The 26,757-nt window shown below is 36.5% G+C and overlaps 1 protein-coding gene across 10 annotated transcripts in view; it reads left to right on the top strand.

Annotated features, from left to right (window-relative positions):
* ERBIN (erbb2 interacting protein) overlaps nucleotides 1-26,757 on the top strand; it is a 136,701-nt gene that overhangs the window by 21,312 nt on the left and 88,632 nt on the right. For 9 of the 10 annotated variants that reach the window (XM_046672212.1, XM_046672218.1, XM_046672220.1 and 6 more), the window contains exon 2: nucleotides 25,042-25,089. The gene's annotated coding sequence lies outside the window, so the exon portion shown is untranslated. Of the gene's footprint in view, nucleotides 1-17,375; nucleotides 17,541-25,041; nucleotides 25,090-26,757 lie in introns of all 10 variants that reach the window. The other variant, XM_046672211.1, reaches the window with a different exon arrangement.

The raw sequence follows: 26,757 nt of genomic DNA, 5'->3' as shown, positions 1-26,757 counted from the left end.
CTGCGTCATTTTGGTTGTAAATTTCTGTGCCTTCAGGGTTGATTTCTGGGTGCTTATCATTTTGCTGTGGTCTAGAGTATTAATATATGTCTTCATTCTGTTTGATGATGTGGATTTGGGCCTTCTCATAGTGATAGTAACTGGTTGCAGATTTCACCTGCTGACACTGGGAGCGAGGGTCACAATCTCTGTATTCTGAGCCCACCACTATTCGTGACGTCTCTGCCTGTCCTTAGAATCTATGCTGAAAGGACCCATCTGCAATTTCTGGTTCCCTTGCTCATAGCTATGGCTTTTCTAATGTATTTGTGGGTGCTCTGGCAGAGGTCCCTTGCTTTGGCCCACTGGTTGAGCTAGAGCACTGAGTGGAGGTAGGGGCGCTTTCTCTCATGTGCAGTCCCGGGAGTGTTCTTGCTCTGCCCTCGCTATCTGCTCTCCTGGGGTGCTGAATTGATGGAGACATCCTTGCAATAGCTTAGCCACCCCTTTGTGTGGCTTTTCCATGGGCTGTGAGGGAATTTGGAGAGTAAAAGTATTCCCACAGAGAGTTGCTCCTCTCCCCCTTTTCTCAGAGTCACGTGTGATCCCATGCCCTGGGGTGCTGCCACTTGGGAGGGAGAGGAGCTCACCTTACCTCATTCCACTTCCTTTCGGGGAATCCAGCACCTCTACCTTCAAACGTATGGCTGTGAGAATCTCTCAGACATCTTTTGTGTTGTTTGAGTGTCCTCTGTTGGTTTATGAATGTCCTTTTCATTTAATCTTTGTAGGCAGAGACTAAGGGAAGAGCTCACTCTCCCATGATGCTGATGTCACTCCCTCCATAGTTTAGTTTTATAACAAACTACCAGATTGTTTTCTAGAGTGGCTGTACCAGTTTGCATTCTCATCAGAAGTGTATGAGAGACCCAGTTTTTCCACTCCCTTGCCACCATTTCCTGGTATTACTATTTCTTTCTTTCTTTCTAATTTTCATTTAGCCATTCTTATAGGAACATAGTGGTATCTCATCATATTTTTAATTTACATTTTGCTAATGGCTAATGATATTGAACATCTTTTATGTGCTTATTCACCATCTGCATACTCTCTTCAGTGCAATGTCTGTTCATATCTTTTGTCCATTTTCTAATTGGATTTTTTTTCTCTTGAGTTTTGAGAGTTCTTTATATATCCTACATAGTGATCCTTTCTTGGATATGTGGTTTGCAAATTTTCTCTCCCATTGTATAGCTTATCATTCTTTTAACGGGGTCTTTTGCAGAGGAAACATTTTTAATTTCATGAGGTCCAATTTTTCAGTCTTTTATGGATTGTGCTTTAGTTAATTAAGCCTTAAGACTCTGCCTATTCCTGTATTCTGAAAATTTTTTACCATATTTTTCTGAAAGCTTTATTGTTTTACATTCGAGTCTGTGATCCATTGAGTTAATTTTTGTGTAAGGTGTGAAATTTAGGTAAAGGTTCTTTTGTTTTTTGCATTTAATTTTTTTTAATTTGAGTTCATAGTAGTTTACATCATTGTGAAATTTCAGTTGTACTTTATTTCTTTCTGTCACTACATAAGTGCTCCCCTTCACCCTCTGTGCCCACCCCTCAGACCCCTTCCCCCAGTAACCACTAAACTGTTTTCTTTGTCCATGTGTTTGTTTATATTCCACATATGAGTGAAATCATCTGGTGTTTGTCTTTCTCAGTCTGGCTTATTTCACTTAGCATTATTCCCTCCAGGTCCATCCATGTTGTTGCAAGTGGAGTGATTTTGTCTTTTTGTATGGCTAAGTAGTATTCCATTGTATATATGTACGCCACATTTTCTTTATCCAGTCATCGGTTGATGGGCACTTGGATTGTTTCTGTGTCTTGGCTATTGTGAACAGTGCTGCAACAAATATAGGGGTACATACGTTGCTTTGAATTGTTGATTTCAAGTTGTTTGGGTAGATACCCAGTAGTGGGATAGCTGGGTCATATGGTAGTTCTATTTTTAGCTTTTTGAGGAATCTCCATACTGTTTTCCATAGTGGCTGCACCAGTTTGCATTCCCACCAGCAGTGTGTGAGGGTTCCATTGTCTCCACACCCTCTCCAACACTTGCTACTTTTAGTCTTAGTGATTATAGCCATTTTAACAGGCATAAGGTGGTATCTTAGTGTAGTTTTGATTTGCATTTCCCTCATGATTAGTGATGTTGAACGTCTTTTCATGTGTTTATTGGCCATCTGTATATCCTCTTTGGAAAAATATCTGTTCATATCCTCTGCCCATTTTTTGATCGGGCTGTTTGTTTTGTTCTTGTTCAGTTGTGTGAGTTTCTTATATGTTATGGAGATTAACCCCTTATATGATACATGATTTGCAAATATTTTCTCCCAATTGGTGGGTTGTCTTTTTGTTTTGATCCTAGTTTCTTTTGCCTTGCAGAAGCTGTTTAGTCTGATGAAGTCCCACTCGTTTATTTTTTCTTGTTTCCCTTGTCTGAGAAGACATGGTATTTGAAAAGATTTTTTTAAGTTCGATGTGAAAGAGTGTACTACCTATATTATGTTCCAGGAGTTTTATGGTTTCAGTTATCTTCAAGTGTTTGATCCATTTTGAGTTTATTTTTGTCTATGGCATGACATAATGGTCTACTTTCATTCTTTTGCATGTGACTGTCCAATTTTCTCAACACTATTTGTTGACAAGACTGTCTTTTCTCCATTGTGTGTTCTTGGCACATTTGTCGAAGATTAACTGTCTGTATATCTGCGGTTTTATTTCTGGGCTTTCAGTTCTGTTCCATTGACCTGTGTGTCTGTTTTTGTACCAGTACCATGCTGTTTTGATCACTATGACTTTGTAGTATATTTTGAATCAGGGATTGTGATGCCCCCAGCTTTGTTCTTTTTTCTCAGGATTGATCTTGCAATTTGGGGTCTTTTGTTGCCCCATATGAACTTTAGGCTTCTTTGTTCTATTTCTGTGAAGAATGTTGTTGGGATTCTGATTGAGATTGCATTGGATCTGTAGGTTGCTTTATGTAGTATGGACATTTTAGCTATGTTTATTCTTCCCATCCATGTGCATGGAATCTCTTTCCATCTCTTTATGTCATTAGGTATTTCTTTCAATAATATCTTACAGTTTTCATTGTATAAATCCTTCACCTCCTTAGTTAAATGTATTCCTAGGAACTTTATTCTTTCTGTTGCGATGGTAAATGGAATTGTATTCTTGAATTCTCTTTCTGTAAGTTTGTTATTAGAGTACAGAAATGCAACTGATTTTTGTAAGTCCATTTTGTACCCTGCCACTTTACTGTAGTTGTTAATTATTTCTAATAGTTTTCTGATGGATTTTTTTAGCGTTTTCTATATATGAGATCATGTCATCTGCAAACAGTGAGAGTTTCACTTCTTCACTCCCTATTTGGATTCCTTTTATTCCTTTCTCTTGCCTAATTGCTCTGGCCAAAACCTCCAGTGCTGTGTTGAATAAGAGTGGTGATAGTGGGCATCCTTGTCTTGTTCCTGTTCTCAGAAGGATGGTGTTCAGTTTTTCCCTGTTGAGTTTGATGTTGGCTGTGGGTTTGTCATAGATGGCCTTTATTATGTTGAGGTAATTTCCTTCTATCCCCATTTTAAGTGTTTTTTTCTTAAATGGCTGTTAGAGCTTGTCAGTTGTTTTCTCTGCATCTATTGAGATGATCATGTGGTTTTTATTCCTCATTTTGTTAATGTGGTATACCACATTGATTGATTTGCAGATGTTGAACCATCCCTCTGTCCCTGGAATAAATCCCAGTTGATCATGATATATGATCTTTTTGATGTGTTGCTGTGTTCAGGTTGCCAGTATTTTGTTGAGGATTTTTGCGTCCATGTTCATCAGTGATATTGGCCTGCAGTTTTCATTTTTTGTGTTGTCCTCGTCACGCTTTGGTATCAGAGTGATGTTGGCCTCGTAGAATGTGTTAGGAAGCATTCCATCTTCCCCAGTTTTTTGGAATAGCTTGAGAAGGATAGATATTAAATCCTCTCTGAAGGTGTGGTAGAATTCCCCAGGGAAGCCGTCTGGTCTTTGGCTTTTATTCTTTGGGATGCTTTTGATTACTGTTTCAATCTCTTTACTTGTGATTGGTCTATTTAGAGTCTCTATTTCTTATTGATTCATCTTTGGGAGGTTGTAAGAGCCTAAGCATTTATCCATTTCCTGTAGATTGTCTATTTTGTTGGCATATAGTTTTTCGTAATGTTCTCTTATAACCTGTTGTATTTCTGTGGTACCTCTTGTTATTTCTCCTCTTTCATTTCTAATTTTATCTTTCTGAGCTTTCTCTCTGTTTTTGTTTGTAAGTTTGGCTAGGGATTTGTCAATTTTATTTATCTTCTCAAAGAATCAGCTCTTTGTTTCATTGATCATTTTCTACTGCTTTTTTTTTTTTGTTTCAATAGCATTTATTTCTGCTATGATTTTTATTCTCTCTCTCCTTCTGCTGACTTTGGGCTTTGTTCTTCTTTTTCTAATTCAATTAGGTGTAGTTTGAGATTCCATATTTTGGATTTTTCATATTTGTTAAGGTGAGCCTGTATTGCGATGAATTTCTCTCTTAATACGGCTGTTGCTGCATCCCATGTTAGTTGGTCTGGTATGTTTTCACTTTCATTTTTATCCAGATATTTTTTGATTCCTCCTCTAATCTCTTCAGTGATCCATTGCTTGTTCAATAGCATGTTGTTTAGTTTCCACATCTTTGTCCCTTTCTCAGCTTTTTTCTTGCAGTTAATTTCTAGCTTTATAGCATTGTGCTCTGAAAAGATGCTTTGTTATTATTTTCAATCTTCTTAAATTTATCGAGGCTTTTCTTGTTTCCCAACATATGGTCTACCCTTGAGAACGTTCCACGTGCACTTGAGAAGAATGTGTATTCTGCTGTTTTTGGATAGACTGTTCTCTATATATTTGTTAAGTCCAACTAGTCTAGGTTTTCATTTAATTACTCTGTTTCCTTGTTGATTTTCTGTCTGGGTGATCTATCCATTGATGTGAGTGGAGTGTTGAGGTCCCCTACTATTATTATGTTATTAACATCTGCTTTTAGGTTTGTTAATAGTTGCTTTATGTACTTTGGTGCTCCTGTGTTGAGTGTATAGATATTTACAAGTGTTATGTCTTCTTGATGGAATTTCCCTTTGATCATTATAAACTGCCCCTCTTTGTCTATCTTTACCTGTCTTATCTTGAAGTCTGCTTTGTTTGATGTAGGTATGGCAACACCTGCTTTCTTTTGTTTGCCATTAGCTTGGAGTATCATCTTCCATCCCTTCACTCTAAGCCCGTGTTTTTAATTGGAGCTGAAATGTGTTTCCTCGAGGCAGCATATTTTTGGGTCTTGTTCTTTAATTCACCTCACCACTCTGTGTCTTTTTATTGGAGAATTCAACCCATTTACATTTAGGGTGATTATTGATATATGAGGACTTAATGCTGCCAATTTATCACTTGTTTTCCAATTCTCCTGCATTTCCTTTGTTTCTCCTCCTTTGTATTTTGGTCTACCAGTCGAGTTAATGTAGTTTTTATGTTATCTTTCTTTGTTTTCTCCTTATTTATTGTGTCTCTGTTCTGCTTTTCTGTTTGTTTTTTTTCAGCTTTTTTTAATTACTTTTTTTAATTTTAATTTTTATAGAAGTTACATTGGACTATAACATATATAACTTTCAGATGTACATCACAATATATTTCAAATTCTGTGTTCTGCTTTTTTGTTTAGTGGTTACCATGAGGATTGTATTCAAAATCTCGTGGATAAGATAGTCCCTCTTCTGATGGCCTTTTATTTCCTTAGACTAAACCCATTCAGTCCCTCTCCACTTCCCCTCCTAAGTTGTTTGTCTCACATCTTATTCCATCTTGTGTTATGAGTTTGTGGTTAAAATGACAAGATTATCTTTGTTTTTGGTGTTTTACTTCTCTTTGTCTTTAATGCTATACTTGAGTATTTGCTATCCTACTCTGATTCTGCCTACCTATTTATTGCTTTACTGCATTCTTTGTAACCCCTTTCTCCGTGTTTTTTTTTCAGGTATGAGGGCTTTCTTGAGGATTTCTTGTAGGGAGGGTCTAATGGTTAAGAACTCCCCTAGCTTATGTTTGTCTGGGAAAGTTTTTATTTCTCCATCATATCTAAAGGATATTTTCATTGGATAGTGTATTCTTGACTGAAAGCTTTTGTCCTTCAAAGATTTGAATATGTCAATCCAGTCTCTCCTAGCCTGTAAGGTTTCTGCAGAGAACTCCAGTGAAAGCCAGATAGAGGTTCCTTTGTAGGTTATTTTCTTGTGCCTTGCTGCCCTTAGTATTCTTTCTTTGTCATTCACTTTTGCCTGTTTCACTATTATATGCCTTGCAGTAGGTCTTTTTACATTGACATAGTTAGGAGATCTGGTAGCCTCTTCCGCCTGGATTTCCATCCCCTTCCCTGGGTTTAGGAAGTTCTCTGCTACTATTACTTTGAACAAGGTTTCTGCTCCATTCTCTTTTCTCCTTCTGGAATACCTATGATTCTTATGTTGCATTTCCTAATTGAGTCAGCTGTTTCTTGCAGACTTTATCCATTTCTTTCAAGTCTTAGTTCTCTCTTCTCCTCTAGCTGGAGCATTTCAACATGTCTATCTTCAGTTATGCTGATATTCTCCTTTATGATGCCCTCTTGAGTGTTCAGGGAATCCATATTTTGTTTTATTTCTTCCATTCTGTCTTTCATCTCTTAATATTTCAGATTGATTTTTCTTTATAGTCTCAGCCTGTTTTGTGAAGTAGCTTCTGAACTCATTGAATTGTTTCTCTACATTCTTTTTTAACTCGTTGAGTTTTTTGATGATAGCTGTTTTGAATTCTCTGTCATTTAGATTACATATTTCTGTGTCCTCGGGACTGATTTCTGGGTACTTGTTGTTTTCTCTCTGGTCTGGAGATCTGATATAATGTTTGATATTGCTAGAGGGAGTGGCTATGTTTTTTAGCATCCTGGTGTTATTTTGTCACAGTTACTGTCTATTGCCACTGGGTGGGGGTCAAGAGCCGCGTATTCTGAGCCCTCTGCCTCCTGCGCGATCCTAAGCAGTGGAGCCTGGCTGGGCGGGTTGGGGGAGGGGCGCTTTCTCCTTCATGCTCTTGGGGGTTTTCTCACTCTGCTCTTGCTATCTGCTCTTCTGGGGTTTTGACTTGATAAGGTCACCCCTGACAAAAGCTGTCACCTTGCTAGAGGACTTGCCTCTAGGCTGCAAGAGCCCACTGGGGATCCTTGATGTTCCCATGAATGAACATCCCCTCCCCCACTCCTTCCCTCTCAGAGGCCTCCCACAGTCCTGGATCGCAGTCTTTAGAGGGGGAAAAGAAATTTTCTCTTACTCCATTCCACCACCTCTTAGGGGTCCTCCTGCCTCTCTGCCCTCTGTGGTATGGCTGTGTGAGTTTCTCCAACGTTTTTTGTGTTGTTTGGATGTCCTCTGTTGGAGTATGAATGTCCTTTTCGTTGTATGTTGGAGGGGAGAGATTACTGGGGAAGCTCACTCCGCCATGATGCTCTCAAGGTTCTTTTTTTGACCTATGGATGACCAATTGTTCCAGCACCATTTTTTGAAAAGGCTACATTTTTCGTCTGTTGAGTTGCTTTGCATTCTTGCTGAAAAGCAATTGGGAATATTTGTACGTATAGATATTTTTTAACATAAGGAAAGGTACTAAATAGAAAATAAAAATCACATGCAATTCCACCTCTTTGAGATAATCACTATTAATATTTTATTATTCCTTTCTAGTCTTTTCTTTTAGGTGTGTATAAGTGCATGGCATTATGTACTTTTTGTGTAAAAAAAACCCAGAAATTTTTCCTAGCTTTGTTCTCTTTTTATGATGAGCCATTTTCCTTTTTTTTTAATGTAGCTCTGCTGTAGTTTTTATTGATGGGATTTTATAGTATTTCCATCCATTTTTTTCATAGCATAGTATTCAGGATAATGATTATATTGTTAGTATATACTTGTTAAATTAATTTAGACAGACTCATCCTACTGAATATAGTGTTTACCTTAAAAAGACAAAATTCTACTTTACTTTTTATCCCCTTTTTTACCTGCTATCTTCTGCCATGCGTTGGAGTAAATTCCAGCATTTGGCAATTTCTTCAGAGTAGAGTGTTTATTTCTTTGAATTGTATACAAGGTGAAGAAGTTCCAGTGTGTTGGGTTGCAGAGCACAGTTTTTTCCTACACTATGGTGTCTCACCTATCTAGTCTACTTCTGGTGTAGGAACAAGGCTTTGAGGCAGATTTCTGGAGGAAAATATAGAATCTAGATTCTATTCTCTTCCAGCTTTGGAAGGTATATACAACAACAGTATTTAAGCACCTACATTATGCTGAGAACTGTTCTAGGTTCAGGGGAGAGGACAAGGGACAAATATATGAAGTCCTACTTAATTCTATTACTAGTCAGTAAGTAGCCCTATGTTTATTCTGGTAAACAAAGAAACTGAAGCACATAGGCATTCTTTGGCAGTATCCATTGTGCCATTCAGCCTCTTTACTTATGCAGTTAGTTTGTTATGTAACTTTCTAGCAATTTTTTGTCTGTTTGGAGGTCTTTTCAAATAATACTTCATGGGCAGCCTCTTTTTTCAAAAAAAAATTAATCTTTTGTTCTTTCACCATGTGATATAATTTTTAAATAAGATCCCTGTATGTTCAATTTGACTATTATCTTTATTACTTCTTAAAAATGAGGTGGCTTTTTTTCTTTTTTTGAGGAAGATTGGCCCTGAGCTAACATCCACTGCCAGTCTTCCTCTTTTTGCTGAGCAAGATTGTCCCTGAGCTAACATCAATGCCCATCTCCCTCTATTTTATATGTAAGACGCCTGCCACAGCATGGCTTGATGGGTGGTGGGTAGATCATGCCCAGGATCCAAACTGGCAAACTCCAGGCTGCTGAAGCACAGTGCGTAAACTTGACCACTACTGGGCTAGCCCCTTGAAGTGACTTTTAGTGGGATGTGAATACAATAGTTAATAGAAAGTCAGATCTAAGGAAAGGAGTGAGGAAACATGTAACTTTTAAGTAATTTAGCATCTTTGCTGTTATAGAACATAAGATTTATCTAAGCTTCCTGGGAGCCAAGGTTCTCATTACGCTAAGTAAAGAAATATATCACAAGTTCTTCAGAGGAGACAAAGATTTTCCTTGCATTAAATTCTAAATGATTTCTAAAATGTGAATTCCCTTATGTAAGAGTTATTTAGAGAGGAATGGATGGTGTTGTTGACAACAATTTAGCAGCACAGATTCGGTAGCTCTCAGACTCTTTTTTGTAATGATTTTTTTGTTGTTGATAAAAAGAGAAGGATATGGTATATAAAAAACTCAGTGAAGATAGATTATATATGATGGTACGCTAATGTGCTTCAAAATAATAGATTTTTCTTTTTGTTTTGATACTCTAACTTGATCTAAGAGTAAAATAGGCGTGAATAGATACAGTATTTTTTATTCTCCTCTAGCCATTGTTCTGATTTGGACTTTCGCTAGCTGGGTAGCAGACAATTTTAGGATTTTGCTTTCTAATGAAAAAACGGCATAACGGCATATCAGAATTCTGTTTTGCTTGTTGATGCTCTGGAAATCAGTTGAGGAAACGGTATGTTTTAAGAAAGTTGAGAAGTATTTATGTCTGACTAGAAGGCCATTTCTTCTCTGTAGGGGTACTTGCTGTTAGAAAGCTTACAGTTTCCTCAGGAGGCAGGTTTAGATCTGCTACTGGCACCTAATGCAAGTGCTTTATTGAGACCACTAAAAACACCAGAGGGGCCAGCCCTGTGGCGTAGTGGTTAAGTTCAGCGTGCTTGGCTTTGGTGGCCCGAGTTCATGGGTTTGGATCCTAGATGTGGACCTACATGACTTGTCAGCCATGCTCTGGTAGTGACCCCTATATAAAGTGGAGGAAGATTGGCACAGATGTTAGCTTAGGACTAATTTTCCTCAGCAAAAAAACAAACAAATGCTGAAGAATGTGATACAGATCATTTTGGCTTAAAAGACTTTCAAGATTTCCAGTAGTATAACCAGTCAGATGTCTGCTGTAAAAAAATCCTCATATTTCCAAGAAATGTCGTATTTTGGGCAGCATGGTGTCCTGTTTTGCTTGACTGAGTTAACTTAAAAAAACCAAACAACTTTTCAGGGGATTGAAAGAGGTGACTTAGAGTGAGGTATTATTTTACACTATACTTGCCTGTTGGAGTAGGAGTGCCACTGACAGAGATTGTAATTCTTCTAGTTAAGGTATAGCCATTCCTTTTTTCATAGTATGTTAAATGTCAGAACTAATTGTCCTTTTCTTTAATAGACTTGATTTTTCAACAGTTTTAGGTTCACAGCAAAATTGAGCATAAAGTAAAGAGATTTCCCATATACTCCTTGCCCTACACATGTGCTAGCTTCTCCCATTAAAACCATCCCCCACCAGAGTGGTACGTTTGTTACAATTAATGAACCTCCATTGACACATAATTATCACCCAAAATTCATGGTTTACTCTAGGTTCACTCTTGGTTTTGTATATTCTGTGCATTTGGACAAATGTATAATGACATGTATCTGTCATTGTAGTATCATACAGAGTATTTTCACTGCCCTAAAAATCCTCTGTGCTCCACCTAGTCATCCTCCCCTGCTAGCACGCAACCCCTGGAAACCTCTGATCTATTCACTGTCTCCATAGTTTTACCTTTTCCAGCTTGTCATATAGTTGGAATCATAGGTATGTATGTGTGTAGCTTTTCAGCTTGGCTGCCTTTACTTTGCAATGTGCATTTAAGGTTCCTCAATGTTTTTTCATGGCTTGATAGCTCATTTCTTCTTAGCTCTGAATAACGCATTGTCTGAATGTACCACAGTGTATTTGTCCATTCACCTACTAAAGGACATTGTAGTTGTTTCCAAGTAGTGGCAATTATGCATAATGCTGCTAAAAACATCTGCATGCAGGTTTTTTTGTGGTCCTAAGTTTCCAGCTCCTTTGGGTAAATACCAAAGAGCACAATCCCTGGATTGTATGGTAAGAGTATGTTTAGTTTTATAAGAAACCACCAAATTGTCTTCCAAAGTGACTGTACCATTTTGCCTTCCCATCAGCGTTGAATGAAAGTTTCACATCCTTGCCAGCATTTGGGGCTGTCAGTGTTCCAGATTTTGGCCATTCTAAAGGTTTTCAGTGGTTATCTCATTGTTTTAATTTGTATTTCCCTGATGTCATATGATGTGGAGAATCTTTTCATATGCTTATTTGCCATCTGTGTATCTTCTTTGGTGAGATAAATTTTAAGATCTTTGGTCAATTTTTTAATTAGATTGTTTTCTTATTGTTGAGTTTTCAGAATTCTTTGTGTATTTTGGATAACAGTCCTTTTTCAGTTGTATCTTTTGCAAATATTTTCTGCCAGTCTGTGACTTGTCTTCTTATTCTGTTGACATTGACTTTTTCAGAGCAAAAGTTTATAATTTTAATGAAATCCAGTTTATCGATTGTTTTTTTCACAGATCATGCCTATATGGTGTTGTATCTAAAAAATCATCATATCCAAGGTCATCTAGGTTTTCTCCTACATTATCTTCTAGGAGTTTTATAATTTTGTGTTTTACATTTAGGCCTGTGATTCCTTTTAAGTTAATTTTTGTGACAGGTATTAAGGTCTGTGTCTAGATTCGTTTTTTTTTTTCTTTTTTGGGGGGGGGGCGGTGAAGAAGATTGGCCCTGAGCTAACATCTGTGCCATTCTTCCTCTATTTTATGTGGGATGCAACCACAGCATGGCCTGATGAGCAGTGCTAGATCCATGTCTGGGATCTGAACCTGCAAACCCTGGGCCACTGAAGTGGAGTGTGTGAACTTAACCACTACGCCACCGGGCTGGCCTCTTCTGCATTTTTTTCGTGCATCGTTTTTTGCATGTCCAGTTGTTCCAGCACCATTTGTTGAAAAGACTGTCTTTGCTCCATTGTATTACCTTTAGGGCTCTATTTTTAAAATTACACAGAGGTATTTTATGGATTTTTGGTCACTTTTTCTCAGAGAAAGGAGGAGTCATTGTGAATTGTGAAGTTATTCTAAAGGTGTCTGCTGTGTCATTTTTTCCCATCATCCATTTTGGTATAGACAGAATATTTGTGTTGAAATTTTAGAGTGTTTCCCACCATAGGCCATGGAGTTTTTATTGCAAAAGACTCCCAAATTCATATGCATATAAGTGTTTTCTCAACAGCAATATTGAAAGTGTAATTATCTTCATGCCAATCCTTGACATTTTTGGACTGAAGGTGTCCACTCATTGAGAATGATTGATGCCGTTATACTCGGAGTCTTAAGACTTGCCTCTTATTTGTCCTGTGACCTTTGTTTAAGTACGCATAAAAACCTAATTTAGATGGACATTCAGTATATGTGAATGAACTTGTCACAAAGCAACCAGCAGTTTTTAGCTCCTCTAACATTTTCCCACTTTTCTGCAGAGAATTTTAAAGAAATTTCTTACTTAACAAAAGAAGCTTCAAAAGTCATATTTGAAAAATCAAGGCTAATTCCAGGCATTATAAATTAGATAAGCCCAAGAGGTTTTAAATATAAGTGGGGCGTTTCTACAAAGAGCATATGCATTGGTTGATGTCTGGGACTTTGGAGCCAATAGGGCTGAGCTTAGGAACCTTCCTCAGTCACGTGCCTAATACAAACCCTCATCTGTGAAATAGGAATGAAACTAGAGCATACTTTTTTACAGAATTATTCTGAGAAATAAATGAGATTATGCATATAAGCATTTAGCAGAGTACCTGGCACAGAGCAGCAACCACTAAATGTCCATTTTTGGTTTTATTTTGTATTATCAAGTAGTGAGACTTAATCACTAATCTCTAATTTAAATTCTAACTTTAAGACACAGCCACTTGTAACATTAGGGATGTCAACAGTTAGGAGTTTCTGGTTCCACTTTGGTTAAATGGAATAGTTATAAATAAGTTTGCACTATAGCAAGATAATGTTTTAAACTGTACATTTTCTACTATAATGATTTTTTTTTTTACTAACACTTGGGATTTCTTCAAAGCCTAAAACATTGTTCTTCTACTTAATAATAACAAAGGTAATAGTTTTCTGGTATTCAGCATCTTATCAGAATGTTTATGCTTTGCCAGCAAATTCTTAACCATGTGCCATTTTAACTGTTGTCCTTTAGGCTGACTTTTTAAAATAAATTTCTGTCTTGTATCCCCTATTATATTTCTAAGCCCCTGAGGTCAGAGAACCACGTTATACTTTATGTTCCCATAACACCTTTGTAGTAAGGCAGTCAATAGATAGTGACTAAATGATGTGGTTAAAAAAATAAGAAGAAAAAGTAATGTGTGATTAGTAGAAGCAGCTTAAATTTTTTTGTTTTATTCTTCTCTACATATATGATGCTATTTTACTTTAAAAATAAATGAGTCTTCTGTCGTAAGGGATGTCTTAATAAAATTACAGATGTTATACCTAAAATATTAATCTGAATCCTACTAAAAGTGAAACTTTTTATAGATAAGAATTTCATCAAGTGGCTGTATTTTAAAGCTTTGCTTATAAGTGTTAGTAATTAAGCCTTTAAAATCCCTCTGTAACAAGTGTTGAAAGTGATCTGGTTTTCTTTGGAAGGTTTTTGATGTTTATAATTATACCCAGGTTGAGTTAACCCCCCTGAGTAATAAACACATTAGCTTTACAGAAAAATGTGCATTTTAAACTGGCTTCTTGCTTTTTTTGCTGATTTTTTCTGTTTTTCTTTTCTTTGCTTGTGGTTCCTTCTCTATAGTGTCTCTTCTCTCGAACTTAGGAAAAAATATAAAGAAATTCACCTTAAGAATTTAGGGCCTTGTCTTCACCAGGTGAATTTATGTTTTGATAGAAATTGTTTGGAGAGGGTCCAAAATAACTAACTAACGGTGGAATTTCAAGCACTGTAGCGCTCACGTCCAGGATTCTCAATTCAGGTCATGCTTTTCAACAAGTTTGGCTCAGTTTCTAGGGCAGTGTACACACTGCATAAAAACACTTTATTTATAGACAGCTTCATTTAAAATACCACATAGAGAATCAAAGAAGTAATTAGTTGAAGTGACAGGTGGAAGGACGAGTCTGTAGTAAGGTAAAAAGGCCTCACCCGAGCAAAGGATTTGACTCGGTAGTAAACTTGTATAAAGGTAAACTGAGATCAGCTTATGGAGTTTTGGGTATAAGTAATTTATTTTAAGTTTTTAAAGGAAGAAGGGAGGTAATAAAACAGTTTTAAGGAAAAAGTCAAGTGCTGACTGAAGGAGATTAGGAAATCCGTTTGCAATCTACTATATTAATACATAACAGTGGCATTAACTGGTGTCTTGGTTTCTTTTTCTTTTCCTTAAAGCTATTTTTCCATTGAGCTCTAATTCACATACAGTAAAATTCACTTGTTTAAAGTGTACAATTCAGTAATTTCTAGTTTATAGCTGAATACTATTCCATTGTATGGATATAGAACATTTTGTTTATCCATTTGTTAGTTGATGGGGATTAGATTCTTTCCACTTTTTGGCCACTATGGATAATGCTGCTATGAACATTAGTTACAAGTTTTTCTGAAAGCATGTGTTTTCAATCCTCTTGGTTATGTACTACCTAGGAGTGGAATTGATGGGTCTTAAAGGTAACTATATTTAACCCTTTGGAGGAACTGCCAAACTTTTCCAAAAGTGACTGCAGCAATTTACATTTCCATCTGTAACCTATGGGGGTTCCAGTTTCTCCACATCCTCCCTAAAACCTGTTATTGCCTGTCTTTTTGGTCATAGTCATCCCTAGTTGGTGTAAAATACTATCTTGTTGTGGTTTTCATTAGTATTTCCCTAATGACTGATGATGTTGAGCATCTTTTCATGTGCTTATTGGCCATTAGTATAACTTTAAGAAATGCCTGTTCAAAGTCTTTGCCCATTTTTAAGTTTTGTCATCTTTTTATTGTTGAGTTCTAAGAGTTCTTTATATGTTCTGGGTACAAGTCTCTTATCAGATATATAATTTACAAATGTTTTCTCCCATTCTGTGGGTTGTCTTTTTCACTTGCTTGATAGAGCTCGTATTCTTTTTAATCTTAGTGTGAATGTCTCTAGTATTTCTTTTATTTTCTTGACATGAAGCTGGTTTTTTTTTTTTTAGGAGATATCCTTTTTTTAATTTACTAAGATTTTTGTCAAGAATGAGTGCTGTCGTTTATTAGATTCCCTTTTGGCATTGTCAAGAAGACCTATCTTCTTCTCTTTTTTATCTTTGTGTGATGTCCTGTTAATAGATTCTTCTCATATTTATCTTGACAATTCCTAAAATTGATTCTCCTTAGTCATGTTTAGTATTACTACTGCGTTTGAGTTTCTTCTATATAATTTAGGATTTTTTGAAGTATTCTTAAATATGAGTGCTATATGGATACTTTATTATAACTTTGATAGGTGTTGGTGTCAGAGGTGTACTGAATTTGTAATGTGAACGGGAAAGTTTTCCATATTTCTTATGAGCGCTGAACCTTGTGATCAAATTCCATTCCTTGAACTTGAAAGTTTGCAAGTGCTTAGGTGCTTAGTGTCTTTTAGAGCATAATTTATTGACAAAACCTTAATTTCGTCCGTGATTTTCTATTTCTTGAGACAGTTTTGCAGTGTATATTTTTATGGAAAGTGATGCAAAATTTAAAACACATCACTGCATATTTGAACTTAGTAATTTATTTATTTTAAATACCTCTTTGTTTTGCAATATATAATAAAGGCCTATATTTAGTGCAAAATACAAAAATACTTTTTATCTATGCCATTCTGATTCCTACTGATGTGTTTGTATCTTGAGACTTGCTGGGAAATTGTCTATTCTTAGCGTTTATATTGTGCTGCTCCCACCAAAAACAGAACCAGCTCTTGGATTCATTCATCGTTTTTACTTTCTCTACTCTAAATCATTAATTCTTGTTTTTTCCTTTAAATCCCTCTACTAGAAATGGAGACGGAAAACAGGGAGTTGGGATATGCATCTCTGAGGTTAACGTGAGTGGTCCTGTTTTCGTTGTAGCAGGCCATTCTGGAATTTAGCATCACATCGTCTTGGCTCACCTCTGATTTTAACCTTATGTGTAAGAAAAAGTACCATGAGAGCTCAGAGCCCAGGCTGACCTTCCTGGTGAAAGTGAGCCAGTTAATTTCTCTGCTGTGGGACACCAGCTAGATCAGAACGTAAGCATGGGCTAGTAGTGAAGGAAAGTATGTCCATAGAGGCCATCCTTAATCAGTAGGAGACAGGAGCAGATGGATAACAGCTCGTGTCTGATCCTATAGGCAGGCAATTCTGAGAGACCCTCTGTGTACTTCTCAGGAAGTTTAAGTAGAATGAGCCCCTGTTGTCCTTAAGGATGACTTTGATAATATGCCATTCCTTATATTGACTTTTCTTCCATCTCTGTCATACTGTTTCAGCTCCCTCAGGTCATTTCCTAGACAGGCTACCTGCATTCAAGTCCTTACCTCACCCTTTGCTTTTGGGAGAACCAAAACTAAGACAGATGTCATTAGAGTACTTAGTATTTAAAGAGATGATAATATTTCAAGACTTGAAACGGAATGATCACCAAGGGTATGGGTGTAGATAGAGAAGAGGGCCAAGATCTGCGTTCTCTGCCACTTTAATGTGTTAAGAGGTTGGCCTAAATTGGAGCAACTAGCAAGGGAGACTGAGATATGAACAAAATTAGGAGGATGTGGTGTCTTGGAAGCTAGGTGAAGAAAATGTTAAAGTAGTGGGGAACGATGCTGCTAATAAGTCAGGGGAGATGTGAACTTAGAATTGTCTATTTGATGTAGCAATATGTTAGCCATCGATGACCTAGGAAGAACAGTTTCCCTTGAAGTGATGAAGACAAAAGTCTTCTTTCTTTCCCCATTCTCCCCCTTCTTCCTTCCTCTGATTATAGAATGATCTAATGTTAGGCTTTCAGACTTAAGTAAACCAATTTTACCTGGGATGTTTGCATTTGTACCCTTATTTCTAATTGTGGAATGAAAGAGTTTTTCTGTAAAAATAATTAGGCCCTCTTGTTGTTGCATAAATTATGTCATTCCTCCTAAACTGAGATGGAGGAGAATTCTGAAGATTTTTCTTCTACCTTGACCAAGTTTCCTTCATGAAGAGATGAGTCAGGATGGAAATCTTCCATGGGAGTGTTTTTTCTATAAAGAGAACAGTTTCATCTACACTGAAAATCTCCTGATATTTCTGCTTCTTGTTAGGATACAGGAGGATACAAAAAACCTTTGTTCCCCTGGTAAGAATTGAAAAACCTGGAAAGAATAAAAATCACTCTTTGAAAAAGAAGTAGGCCTTGCAAAAATCAGTGAAATCAAGGAAGCCTTAGTGAACTGAATTCCAGAGATGCGTGAACCTCTCATACATAGGTGAGTCAAGAGTGTGGAAGTTTCCCTCCCTGGGGGGCATGTGCTTGGTATCAGTATAGGATGGAGAAGCAGGACTTGCCATAAATGGAGAGACTTTAGGAATTCAGATAAATCATCCAATTCTTGAATGACAGTGTGGGCTTTTGGGAAGGGATGGGAATGTGACAGAGCCCCAAAGGCAAAGTAAGATCATCAAGCTTGATAGTTCCATCTGCCTTGAATGTTGCCCCAAAGCAGCAATAGAGGAGGGGTTGAAGAGCCTAAAGAAATGTGTATTCTTGCCAATTCTAATGGTTCTTGAATCGTGGGACCCTACCGGAGTTGACTCTACAGATAAAGTGAACCAGAAACATCGGGAACTGCAGCCCAAATTCTTCCTACTTCATGTTTTTGGCAAGATCAGAAAGGTGGCGTAGTTGGGCATGGGGAAGTTAGGGGTCAAATCAATCACAGATGAGCTTAATCTAATTAAAGCTGTAGCCAATCCCAGCTCAGATTGATTCTACTAGGAATCTGAATTATCAGTCACTCATCCTAACTGAGAGAAGAGTATAGACTCTCTGGGAAATAAGGAAAACTTAACAAAACACTGTTATACTTAATTTTCAACTGTTATCCAACAAACAGCATCTAGAATACTATGAAAAATTATGAAACATACAAAGAAACAGGAAAATATGATTGTATAAGAGAAAACAGTAAACAAAAGCAGGCTGATAGGTTACCCAGTTATTAGAATTAGGAGACAAGGATTTTAAAGCAATTTACAAGATAATATATGGGGGATCGGGTATTTCAGGAGAGTAATGGAGACTCTGAAAAAGAACCAAACACAGATTCTAAAACTGAAAAATGGAATATCGTAAAAAACCTGAATGGGCTTAACCGCAAGGTTGTAGTAAGAAATAGACTGCAGGAAATGGTAAATGTTTGAATAAATGCGAAAGTCTGTTTTCTAGTTTTTAAATTTATATAAATAACAGTTGATAGTGTAAAGCAAAAAACATATTGTAGGATTTATAATATGTGGAAGTAAAATAATGACAATAGCATGAAATATGGGAGACAGTAAGTGTAAGTATAAGTTATACTTTTTTACATTTCTTAGATCATTTGTGAAGTGGCATAATACTATTTAAAGGTGGACTATGATGAATTAAGAATGCATACTGTATATTCCTAGAGCAACCAAAAATAGTATAGCTAAAAGGTCATAAAATGAGATAATATGGAAAAATATAACTTTATTTGAAGGCAGGAAAAAAAAAGGACAAATAGAAAATAAATAGTAATGTAATAGACTTAATTAAGCCATACTAATGACTATATTAAATATAAATAGTCTAAGTGCACCATCAAAACATAGAAATTGTCAGATTGGATAAAATAGCAAGACCTAACTGTATGCCCCATTCAAATAGGCACTTTATTTATTTATTTTATTTACTTTTTGAGGAAGATCAGCCCTGAGCTAACGTCTGCTGCCAATCCTCCTCTTTTTGCTGAGGAAGACTGGCCCTGAGTTAACATCCTTGCCCATCTTCTCTACTTTATATGTGGGATGCCTACCACAGCATGGCTTGACAAGTGGTGCCATGTCCGCACCATGTCCTCACCCAGGATCGGAACCGGGGAACCCCCGGCCACCGAAGTGGAACATGCTCACTTAACCACTGTGCCACTGGGCCGGCCCCAGGCACTTTAAATATAAATACAAATTTGGTTAAAAGTAGTAGATGGAAAAGGATATGCCATATTAACACTTATCAAAAGAAATTTCCTGTTTCTGTAGTGATATCAGGCAAAAATATATTTCAAGACAAGGATGATTAGCATATAAAAAGAACATCTTAAAATGATAAAAGGATGCATTCATCAAGACGATATAAGAACTCTAAATGTGTATTCATTTTGTAATAGAACTTCAAAATACATGAAATAAAAATTGACAGAAATAAAAGGAGAAATAGATCTATTTACACCTATGCTTAGAGATTTCAGTACTTTTCAGTAATTAGCAGGAAAAGAATGCCATACAGAAGATCTGAACACCACTATCAACCAATTTAACACATTTATAGAACCATACTCCAAGAGAGGCAGAAAGTGACTTTCAGGTGTACAAGGAACCCCCACCAAGGTAGATGTTATGTGGGGCTATCGAAAAGCTTCAACAGATTGTAAAGACTTGAAATCATAGTAGTATGTTCTCTGACTACTATGGAATTAAATTAGAATTCAGTAACAAAATGAGGTTTAGTAGATCCCCAAATATTTTGAAATTAAGGCGATTCTGAATAACTCATGGGTAAAAGGATAAATCAAACGGGAAATTAGAAGCATTTTAAACGAATTCAACAAAAAGATAACATATCAAAGTTTATAATATGCGAGGCCAGCCCTGTGGTCAAGTGGTTAAGTTCATGCGCTCCACTTTGGTGGCCCAGGGTTTCACCAGTTTGGATCCTGGGCACGGACATAGCACTGCTCATCAGGCCATGTTGAGGCAGTGTCCCACATGGTACAACCAGAGGCACTCACAACTAGAATATATAGCTATGTACTGGGGGGCTTTGGGGAGAAGAAGAAGAAGGAAAAAAAGATAGGCAACAGTTGTTAGCTCAGGTGTCAATCTTTAAAAAAAAAAATTTATAAAATGCAACTTGGAGAATTCATAGCTTTAAATCTTGAATAAGAACGTATTAGAATCAATTATTCAGTTGTTTAAGCTTCATCTTAAGAGTCAGAAAAAGACAATTAAATTCAAAATAAAATAAGAAAATGAATTAAGTGTAAAGTTTCCTCTTTGAAAAAAATCAATATAGTTGATAGAAAGATTGATGACTTAAAACAACAGTGACTTATATTTGTCTTGAATTTGTGAATCAGCATGAATCAACTTCTTTATGGCATCGTGTTCTCAGGGTGGCATTCAAAGGAGGTAAAGGCGAAAGTCATAAATCTTGAGGCATAGACGCTGTTACTTGCCCAAGAAACTTCTGCTACATTGAGTTGGTATAAACAAGTCACAAGGTCAGCCCAGATTCAAGAAATGGGGAAATAGCTTCGATCTCTTCATCTTAGGTGGTATAAATCATTGTGGCCCTGTTTCTTAATTTATGATGGTTAGATCAGAAACAGTAAAGGATCTGAGATTTTACCCTACTTACAAGCTAACACGTTAACCTGCCAGAAGGCACAAGACCTCTAGATCAGAGACAGAGTTTATTAATCACTGCAAAAGCAGCAACCAGGGCCATATTTTGTGTCAGTTACCTAACCCTTAATCTTCATGGGAGAAACAGAGAATCAGATGGTGCCTGCACAAGCAGCAGTGTGCATTGCAGGAGAGAAATCCCAAGTGAGGAAACTCTGATCTTACATAGGACCATTGGTGACCTATCTTCTCTGGAGAGTGAGAGACTTATCTTTACTCTGTAATTTAAGCAAGTCTTCTCTGGAGAGAGGATATTGTATTGTCTCAGCGTTGCTAAGCATTATTATCTTGGAATGTCTCTTTATATAAATATCTTAAATGGCTGTAAATGCTATTGCTCAGGGGACCCAGACCATGCAGAAATGTGAGATGTTCATGGTGAATTGTTTTCCAAAACAATGTATCGTCTTGCACAATAATTTGTATTCCTCCCATACACAAAATTTGATCACTTTCTTCTCCAAATGTCTTATCCCTTTAGAATATCAGGCTTGAAGTTCAGTATCTTATCATCTAAAAGAGGTATAAGTACAGGTGAGGCTTCACTATGCCTTTTGTAATTAGAGAAATGCAAAACAAAAATGCACTGAGATACTGATACACACCCACTACATAGGTTAAAATTAAGAAAGACTGAGAGTATCAAGTGTTGGTGAGGATCTAACTGGAACTCTGGGAGTGTTAAGTGATAAAACCACTTTGTAAAACAATCTTTTTTTTTATTAAGTAAAAGTAAACATACTTATAGACTATGACCCAGCAATTTTACTTCCATGTATTTACCCATGAGAACCGAAGCCTGCGGTCTCATAACATTTGTACACAAATGTCTCGTGCTCTTGTTCACAACAGGTTGCCTTGGTCAGGGCATTGACTTGAAGGTAGCACATGGTAACTGTCTGGGGTGATGGAAAGATTTTATATCTTGATTGCATGTACGCATTTGCCAGACTATACGGATCTGTCCATTTTATTAGGTAAATTATATGAAAAATATAAAAATGGAAATTTCTGCAAGTATGGGAGCTCCTTAGTAAGCTCCTAAGTAATACATCCAAGTATGTATCTCTACTACTTTATTCCACAGTAAGATTTTTTTTAGACGTGTTTAGGCTAACCATGGCTTGATATGACAGTTTGATTAACAGTGCTGATATTGAGGAAATTCTCAGCTTTCTACTGGATTAGAATTAGGCTAGTAGGGATCAGACATTGATGTTAATTTTGTACCCACGAGTGTGAAACTTAGCTATTTCATCAGCCTCCTTTTCTCATTTCCTGCTGTATATGTTGTAGGTATAGCACGTGTTATACATTGTTATCGATTTTGTCCTTTAGAATCAAATGTTCTCATAGGGCATTTATACTTTTTTCGTTACGTAAGTTTTTTTGCCTTTCTATTCTTATTCCTTTTACATATCACTATTTTTAATTGTTTACTATTCATGTACTTACCAGTAATGGATTAATGTCTGTAAAATACCTCAGAACTAAGCGCGGGTATATCAAATACAGGTTAGCAGACACTGTGATAGCCATGATTAAACTAAAATGATCTTATACAACCACTAAATACCATCTACCAGCTGTGGCCATGCTTGAGGAGCCTTTGTTGTGCGTTTTAACTTCTGGACTCATTTAGAAAGATTGCTCCAACATAAGATTTCTCTTAAATCTAGCCAAGTATAATTTGTGATCTCTTTAGATCAATAGGGAAATACAACGTACTATGTTTTAAAAAACGTTTCTAGTGATTTCACTTTTCCATTGTTAAGATAATTCCCAAACTGAGAGTTTCTCAAACAATAGTAGAGAATGAGGAGGGAGAAAAGATGGTGGTTTGAGTATAGATGAAATAAGATTGACCATGTGTTGATTATCGTTGAAAGTGTTGGGGAAACAGAACCACATCAGCATTTTGTTTAAGATAAAGAATCTTGAGTTTTATGTCTAATCTCCTAAATCAGACTCTCTAGGGAGAAGGTACAATAATCTATATTTTTGAAAAACACCCTTACTGAATTTTATTCACCTAGTTATACCATTGTGCCCAACATTTTATTTATTTTCTTCCTCATGAGTGGCTTTTTTATTGGTAGGAGATTTTGCTAGGACAGTCTATGAATGGTTCCCCAAATCTCTTTATAAAAATGTGTCCATGGGCTCTTCTCTTTCTCTAACTATATAATTCCCATCTGCCTACAAATCCATTGTTGCGACTCTTGCTTCACATTCTACTCTCACTACTGCTCTGTTTTTCTGATATCCTCTATAGCCAAACTGAGTTGTCTATATTTGCTGTGTCGAGTTATCCTCTTATTTCTTGAATCTCCTGCAAAAGTGTTTTGTCTCCATCACTCTAAATAAGTGATCTTGTCAAGATCAGTGACCTTTACATCACTGCACAGTGGCAATTCTAAATACTCATTAACACAGATAACTTCTTCCTCCTTGAAACATTTTTTTCACTTGGCTTTTCGGATATACGCTGTTTTTAGGTTTTGTTTTGACTCAGTGATTGCTTCTCTTTAGCATCCTTTGCTGATTGTATCTCTTCTTTCTGACCTCTTATTTTTGTAATATCTCAAGGCTCAATCATTGGACCTGTTCTCCTTTTTATCTATACTCATGCTATTGATGTTTTGATCTAATTTTATTGCTTTAAACATCATCTCTAAGCAGATGACTTCTAAATTTATATCCTCAGCTTGGATCTCTCCCCGCATCTCTGAATACCCATATCCAACTGCCTACTCATAATCCCACAGGACATCTTTCAGGTCTTTCAAACTAAATTTTCTGAATACACACTTCTCATCTCTCTTTTCTTCAGCCTGCTCCTTCTGTAGTCTTATTCCATCTCAGCTTATTGACAATTCCATTCTACTAGACCATCATGTGTGTGGGAGTATGTTGAATGAAAAATGTAGTGGCCGTCTTTGCTTGCTATACACAAAAGTATTTTTTGTGGCCTGTACTATATGTAGAATTTGTGGAGAAGTTTAAATAACTGAGTAGTTCTAAACCACTTAACATATGACAAATAGCCTGATATATTTAGGGTGACTTTAAAATTCTGAAACACATCGTTATTAACATGACTGAATTTTTCAGAAAAAGATTATTTGTAATGTATGTACTTTTTATTAATGCTATTCTTTTGGCTTTTGGGCTAACTTTGGAATGTGTTGGCTGTAGGTACAGAAAAGCTAGCAATAGTTCAGTAAGCAAATAAGGGATTTAGTTTTCTTACATACTAAGAAATCCTGAAGTAGGCAGTAGGATTGGTTCAGCTGCTAGGCACTGCTATAAGAGACCCCCAGCTTGTTTTGTCTTTCTTTGTCAGCTTTATTGGTTGCCTTTTTAATCCTCATGCTTATTGACTTATGGTCATAGATGGTTGCTGCAGCAGTAGACATCGTGTTTACATCTCTCCCTGGATAAGGAAGACAAATGTTTTCCCAGAACCAACCCCCGTTCCACTCCCAAAGCAGACTTCTAAGTATATGTCATTGACTTTAACTGTGTCATCTGTCCACCTTTCTTGGAAAGTTCAAAAGTGGCTTTTTCGCTGGATCCATTACTACCCTGAACAAAGAAAAATGCTGGAAAAGAGAAATAGAATATGATAAGCAATTAACAATGTCTGCCACATAGAACCACCATAAACTATGGAATTTAAATATAATTGGTAATTAAAGTTTATTTGCTTGGAAAAACTTTATTATTTCCCAGTAACTTCAAATAAAAGAGATTTTAATGGTAAATAGAGGGGTATTTGTTATCTGGTGTAGGTGAGGACTCTCAGTGGTTTACAAATGTTAGGAACAATCCAGTGTCTGGTTAGGAAGATAGCCGTTTAGGGGCCGGCCCGGTGGCGCAGCAGTTAAGTTTGCATATTCCCCTTCTCGGTGGCCTGGGGTTCGCAGGTTCGGATCCTGGGTGCGGACATGGCACCACTTGGCACACCGTGCTGTGGTAGGCGTCCCACATGTAAAGTAGAGGAAGATAGGCATGATGTTAGCTCAGGGCCAGGCTTCCCCAGCAAAAAGAGGAAGACTGGCAGTAGTTAGCTCAGGGCTAATCTTCCTCAAAAAAGAAAAGAAAAAAAAATGAAGAAGATAGCCATTTATTTAGAAGTTGCAAAGTTGTGTGTGTCAGTTTACTTTGGTGAATTTTTGAGAGTTAATGTTGTGAGATAAATAAGAAATTAGAAGAGATGTTCCTTAAGTTGCAAAGATCTATATTTATTGCTAATTTGTTTCTTTTTTTTGATTTCTGTAGAATGTTGGCTCAGTTAAGAAACATCAGGGAGATAAATTCAACCCAGTGGTAAGTAGCTTTAATATCTTTTGTTAGAAAGTGTTTGGCTTGTTATCATGCCTTTTTTCTTGGTTGGCTCCTCTTCCTTTATTTCATTAGAATATTTTTATGTCCTCCTTGTTGAGTCTGATTTATGAAGTGGCTCTTACTTATCACAACACTAAAATTCTAATTAGCAGTCTTCATGTTGATCGCTTCCTGTTCAGAACAGGCCAGGCTTTTTCTCTCTTTGGTTTACTTCCTTGCAGTATTGTGTAAGGGAGGATCTATTTGGGTGTTGTTACTTATTTATTTCTCTTTCAGATGGTACTTTCCTCCTCTGCCCTCAATAATTAAGGTCCCCCTCTGTTCCTATCAATCAACAGTTTTTGGTTTGCTAAATCAGGGTCCATTTTTGTATTGGCTTGATGCCCACAGAATTTAATCTGAGGGCTAAACTGCTTTCTTCACAGCCTCTGTCCACAGAGGTTTTCATTTAAGATGTAGATTCTTTTTGTAGCCTCCTACGACTCAGCATCTAATCTTCCTTTTCTGAATTTGTTTTCTCTTCTGAGAAGTCCTACAATTTCTGACCATCTGTCTGCAATATGATCTATTTATGATGAGCACTACAGAAAAGTGTTGTAGATTGTTTTACCTTCATTAGCAATTACTCTGCCCTATAAATTGCCTTATATGTCAAGTGCCCTGCACAGATGATAACATCTAAAATAAATATACTCTTTAATCACATATATTCGGTAATAACATTTCATGTCCTTTATTCTCAGCTAGAAATTTTATTCGCAGATCCATTATGATTTCTGGAAAATGGACTTTTTTAGGCTGTATCTTCCAAATTCTTTGATATTATCATATTATATAATACAAGCTACAGTAGTTATAAGATGAACCAGAATAATAATTTGAGACATTGTACCAGCACTGTCCCGTAGAACTTTCTGCAGTGATAGAAATATTCTGTATCTTCTCATATTCAGTATAATAGCCACTCGCCACCGGTGGCTATCGAACGTTTAAAATGTGGTTAGTGCAACTGAGAAACTAGATTTTTAGTTTTATTTGATTTAACTTGAATTTTGCTACACATGTCTAGTGGCTACCATACTGGACACATCAGATAGAGCTTTTGCCCTTTGTTCTTAAGTGTCGCCCTAACTCATTGTCAGTTAGTCTTAGACTACTCTCTTGAACAAGAAATTTATATTCATTTTTGGAATCTTTTTTATCTCATGAATACAAATATAAGCTAAAATCCCCTTTAGCAATTAAATTCTTCTTATTAAATCAATAAAACTGCTTATTCTTATCAGTAAAACACACCTTCATGTAAACGTAGATTAATCTGTTAAGCATTGAGTAAACTTTCTGGATATTGACAGAGTTTTTCTGGATGTTGACAAAGTTTTAAAAATTTTTATTGAGGTATAATTGACATATAACATTATGTTAGTTTCAGGTTATAACATAATGATTTGATATTTGTATATATTGCGAAATGATCACAGTAAGTCTACTTAACATTTGTCACCATGCATAGTGACAAATTTTTTTGCTTGTGATAAGAACTTTTAAGATCTACTCTCTTAGCAACGTTCAAATGTGCAGTACAGTATTATTAACTATAGTCACCATGCTGTAGATTACATTCTCGTGAGACAAAGATTTGATGTTTGA

The sequence above is a fragment of the Equus quagga genome, chromosome 9 (assembly GCF_021613505.1).
Source record: "Equus quagga isolate Etosha38 chromosome 9, UCLA_HA_Equagga_1.0, whole genome shotgun sequence".
NCBI lineage: Eukaryota > Metazoa > Chordata > Mammalia > Perissodactyla > Equidae > Equus > Equus quagga.
Note: the sequence above shows the minus strand (reverse complement) of the source record. Positions and strands in the feature narration are given on the sequence as shown.